Source organism: Benincasa hispida, chromosome 1 (assembly GCF_027475165.1).
Source record: "Benincasa hispida cultivar pf3 chromosome 1, pf3_genome.v1.1, whole genome shotgun sequence".
Classification (NCBI taxonomy): domain Eukaryota; kingdom Viridiplantae; phylum Streptophyta; class Magnoliopsida; order Cucurbitales; family Cucurbitaceae; genus Benincasa; species Benincasa hispida.
The window spans coordinates 62071425-62077314 of NC_143478.1; the positions used below are offsets into that span (position 1 = coordinate 62071425).

At 35.2% G+C, this 5890-nt stretch overlaps 1 pseudogene; it reads left to right on the forward strand.

Annotated features, from left to right (window-relative positions):
• The first annotated feature begins 1051 nt into the window (after positions 1–1051).
• LOC120078231 (extra-large guanine nucleotide-binding protein 1-like) lies at positions 1052–4068 on the forward strand (annotated as a pseudogene).
• Positions 4069–5890: the final 1822 nt, after the last annotated feature.

Here is a 5890-nt window from a genome sequence, read left to right on the forward strand (position 1 = left end):
ATGATTTAAAGTTGACAAATGTTTCTCCTTGATATTTTCTCTTTCTCTCTCTCTCTTTTTTATGTGCTGATCTAGGTATCTCACCTTCATTTTGGCTTGCCCCCACGGGTTTCATGTGGACATCCAACTACGAGCAAGATGCCCTTCTCAGACTTAACTCATGCCCTTGCAAATTTCTTTTTAATATAGGCAACAAAGTTGCGATCTTTTCTATATTGATCATGATTCCCACCTTCGTTTTGACTTGCCCCACGGGTGTCATGCGGACATCCAACTACGAGCAAGTTTCAATCTCAACGCTATTTTTTTATTATTATTTTTATGAAATATAAGGAGAAAAAATTTTGAACGTATTAAGCTCAAACCTTTCCCCCCAAATTTAGAAGGTAGCAAGGTTCTCATTGTTAAAAATTGAATTATGTGATTGCTCTAGAAATATTTTGCAAAAGTGGTTTGAGATAAAGCTTGCATGCATACTAATTGCGAGAAATATTTCCTAAGGTAACATCCTAAGGCTAAGTACTAAACACTTATCGTAACAAATCAAGTATTGGCTAGCACAAGTATCATCATTGAGATTATTGGCAAAACACATCAAAACAAAGAGAAATATCAACAAATCAGTAAACATAAACAAAGGACAGACGCAATGGAAAGATACATGGTCAATGAGCAACTTATCAATTCTTTCAATTCGATTAATATATAAAGTAATTTGAGAATATAAAACATTGAATGAAAATTTAAAAAAAAAAAAAAAACAAATTACACATAAACACCCCCAAATTTAGTTTCCTCTTGCATTGTTGCTATCATAAGGCGGGGGGAGGAAAGACTTCTTCTTCAGGGAACCGTAGTGGTTGTTGAAGATGTAATGGGATAGTAGGGCCAGTGACAGCTGAGCACACTTCTTGGATGTGTTGCAAGGTGAAGCAAAATTGCTCATGTTGTCGACACGTCTGATGCTAAATGAAGTTCCTCGTTAGAATTTGTTGGTAGTGAATTTGTTGAGTTTGATGTTGAACAAATTCTAAGAGCTCGGGTTTCCATTATGCGAGCTTTGGAAATTAGGAAGAAGCTTTGGGTAGTACAGTTGTATGGCCATCTGATAAAATGATTATTGGTATGTTATTTTCTAAGCTTATTTATCTACATTTATTAAAATATTTATTATATTTATTTAATATTCACTATTGTTGGTGTATACAAAATCGTACATTGATATAGATTTTATAAATTTATGTAGGGGAATGACATGATACCTTATCAGAGGAAAAGAGAACCAATGATGACAGCTCAACTACATATTTTTGAACACTTGGTAAATTTTCAACACTTTGTATTTTGAGGGCTAGCTTATGTTGTTGGTGTGATCACTAAATACTTTATCTAGCTTGTATCATTTAGGTACAACTTTATTTTAGAAAATTATTGAATATTTTGTTTTGTAATATTAATAGATTATGAATGGAAGTTATTAGTATTTATTATGTTATGAAGTATATTATGTGTGTATATTTTAACTAAAATTGAGTACTTGAGCTAAATTTTATCAAAATCTAATTAATTACATTAGAAGAAATTCGAGCTTTAATGTCCGTTGAAAAAATTGAAATCGGATGTATAATGTCGGTTTTTTTTTTAAAAAAAACGAATCTTTAATGTCCGTTGAAAAATTGAAGATGGGCTTTAATGTCGGTTTAAAATCGACATTAAAGGTGTAATGTTTTTTTTCTTATTTTATTAAATAATATATCCCTAAATCGCTCTTGTGCTCCTTCTCTTGCCCAAACCCTTCTCTGTCACACCGTCACGAAACCTTACCTCGCCCAATCCCTAAACCTTTCCCTCGCCATCCATCGATCGTTATCAGCTTTCTTCCCTTGCCGTCCGGTGTAATGTTTAACAGAACCTGATCCCAGCCCCTGTTCGATCGTACGTGGCGGTCGGAATCCGCCGCCTCTTCAACTTACACTCCCCTCTCTTCACTCTCGTCATCGAAGAGACCACCAGCATATCCCCAAATCAAATCTTTGAAGCTGCCGAGATCTACCTGTCCACAAAAATCACCTCCGACACCCACCGCCTCTGCATGGTTTTTTCCTGCTCATTGATCAGTCAAGGAAATTCTTCTGAGTTATTAGGTGAAGCTATGAGCTCTTGCACGATAGAGTTTTCTGGAAGCTTTAATAAATCGTAGCGAAGCTCGGGTTCTTTGATAGCTTCAAATTGTAGAAAGGAAAGCATAGATTTCAATGATATCAATTAAGTTACTGTGTCTCCACAGAATCAATACTGAGTACGGACTATCCATCTTCCCGTGTTTCATCTATGAAAGTTGTAAATGAGAGAGGTGGTGATGGAAGGCGGTCAGCTGCAACATTTCTTGACCCTGAGTCTGATTATACATATAATGAAGAGTATAGTCAGGATGGGCCAGAAACATTGCGAATGAGAAGAGAACCACTAAGAAAAGGAAAGAGAGGATCTTGTTATCGATGCTGCAAGGGGAACCGGTTTACTGAAAAGAAGGTCTGCATCGTGTGTGATGCCAAGTATTGTAGCAACTGTGTGCTTAGAGCTATGGGTTCAATGCCTGAAGGTCGCAAATGTGTTACTTGCATAGGTTCCTATTGATGAGTCTAGGCGAGGAAATTTGGGAAAATGTTCCAGAATGCTTAAGAGATTGCTGAATGAGTTGGAGATTTGACAGGTTATGAAGGCTGAGAAGTGTTGTGAGGCGAATCAGCTACCACCAGAGTATGTTTGTGTGAATAGGGAACCTTTATCTTTTGAGGAGCTTACAATGCTATAGACCTGCCCCAACCCACCAAAGAAGCTAAAACCAGGAAATTATTGGTATGACAAAGTTTCTGGTCTGTGGGGAAAGGTGAATCTTGTTACCTTGAGTTTTCCTCATTTTCTTTTATTTTCAAGACGTAATTCTTGGTTATGCAATTAAACTTTCTAATCTATTTGACAGGAAGGAGAGAAACCTTCAAAGATAATTACTCCTCATCTTAACATCGGTGGCCTATTAAGGCAGATGCTAGCAATGGAAATACAAAGATTTTTATAAATGGCGGAAAAATTACAAAAGTAGAGCTCTGGATGTTGCAGGTAAATTATGTACCTGTAACCTTTGTCTCTAGCATAAACTTCTAAAGTTAAAAGGGAATATTTGATCGTTGTAGTTGGCTGGAGTTCAATGCACTGGTAATCCACACTTTTGGGTCAATGAGGATGGATCGTACCAAAGGGAGGGTCAGAAGAACACCAAAGGGTACATATGGGGGAAGGTACTATCTTGTGCAAATAGATATTTAATTTTGATTTTAGCTTACATATATAGCTATAACTGGTCATATACTTGTTTTTAACTTCTTGATTACATTTTAGGCTGGAACGAAGCTTGTCAGTGCTTTGTTATCACTACCGATTCCTTCTAAATCTTCAACTTGTTCTGAGGAACCAAACAACAACCTTGTTTATAGAACTTTTCCTGACTACCTTGCTCTTCAAAAGCTCCTTTTAGTTGGTTATGATGGATCTGGGACAAGTACTATATTCAAGCAGGTAGTCTCTAATTGGTCAATTGAGTATATGGTGCATCGTACCAATATCACTAGATTGTCTTTGGATAGTTCCATTGGTGGTTATATTATGAGAAATGGTGCTCCATTTATTTTATCTCTGAGATAATGTGTGTACTCTATAGATTTCTTTAGTAATCTCAATTTTGTCTGTATTGCACTTCTTGATTGCAAATCTTTAGTAGTCCAATCAAGTTGGCAATCTCATTTTCTAAATGCTTTTGCAGGCCAAAATTCTATATAAGGATACACCTTTCTCTAAAGATGAACGTGAAATTATTAAGTTGAAGATCCAGAGCAATGTGTACGGATATCTTGGTATAATTCTTGAAGGCCGTGAGCAATTTGAGGAGGACAATTTGGCTGAAATAAGGAAAAAACTATCTGAGAAGTTGACCCTGCTGGTAGGAGTATGATTCTTGCCTCAATATCTATTCAAGGCATTAGACAAAGTTACTATTCATGTGCTTGCTAGTTACCTTGAACAGCAATTTTGGATAATGACTTAGGCTTTTTAGATTTAGCATTCAATTGTCCGTCAAATGCACAATTAGTGTTGAACAGTGAGCTTATATAAGGAAAAATTCTTATGTCTTTTGGGTCTCAGCATTGGGGTGGGCATGGGTGCCCTTTGGATCAGTGGGAGTGGGCCCCCAGTACTTGATTATCAGGACAAAAAACTAATCACCTTGAGCTTGGAGCCAAGGATATATAGTGCCCTTTATTTTTTTTATATAGTGCTAGCTTTAATTTAATAAATGGACGTAAACTTATGTTGAATTTATCTTCTTTTTTTTCCCTTTTTGTAGTTCAATATAAAAGATGCATATACGCAAGGAGAGATCGACGTAATTCGGACCCAATGGGCATGAATGTAAATTTATCTAACCATGATCTTTGTGAATGGAATTAGTACTAATATGATATTTGTGAATGAGAGAAATGATGGCTTGGTGTAAGTATTCTATGAAAGTCCGGTTCTGGTATTGTAATTCTTGTTTGTGGATATATTCATAGGTGGAAGACATGATTTGTTTATTATTGGAAGCTGTATTCATGGTATTGTGATTCTTGTTTATTCATGGAATTAGTACTAATTGATATTTGTGAATGAGAGAAATGATGGCTTTGGTGTAAGCTATATTCTATGAAAGTCTGGTTCTGGTATTGTGATTCTTGTTTGTGGATAAATTCATAGGTGGAAGACATGATCTATTTATTATTAGAAGCTGTATTCATGGTATTGTGATTCTGGTATTGTGATTCTTTTTTATTCATGGAATTAGTACTAATTGATATTTGTGAATGAGAGAAATGATGGCTTTGGTGTAAGCTGTATTCTATGAAAGTCTGGTTCTGGTATTGTGATTCTTGTTTATAGATAAATTCATAGGTGGAAGACATGATCTGTTTATTATTGGAAGCTGTATTCATGGTATTGTGATTCTTGTTTATTCATGGAATTAGTACTAATTGATATTTGTGAATGAGAGAAATGATGGCTTTGGTGTAAGCTATATTCTATGAAAGTCTGGTTCTGGTATTGTGATTCTTGTTTGTGGATAAATTCATAGGTGGAAGACATGATCTATTTATTATTAGAAGCTGTATTCATGGTATTGTGATTCTGGTATTATGATTCTTGTTTATTCATGGAATTAGTACTAATTGATATTTGTGAATGAGAGCAATGATGGCTTTGGTGTAAGTTGTATTCTATAAAAGTCTGGTTCTAGTATTGTTTTGCAAATTTTGGTGGATAAATTCCTAGGTGGAAGACAAATATTGATGAGTATATATAATGGATTGGAAATATTGATTATTGTTTGTTGATAAATTCATAGGTGGAAGACAAATATTGATAGACTCGCCATGCACTTTTTTTTATACTTTTTAATATAAAACAATAATGGATATTTCCTGACCCAACACGAGACATATAATGTCGTTTTTAACTTATTTGACAAAAAAAAAATGGATTCGGCACTGGAATTTAAAAAAAAGGACAGATTCCGGCTTCGATGTCGGTTAAGAATTAAAAAAAATAGGCTTTAATGTCAGTTGCAACCGACATTAAAGACCTTTAATCACTAAAGACCTTTAATGTTGGTTGCAAGACCTTCAATGTTTAATGTCGGTTGCAACCGACATTGAAGGCTGCAATATTGGTGTTATTGAAGGTCTTTAATGTCGGTTTAAAACTGACATTAAAGGAAACGACATTAAAGGCCTTTAATAACACTATCTTTAATGTCGGTTGCCAACCGATATTAAAGCCCGAATTTCTTCTAGTGTTA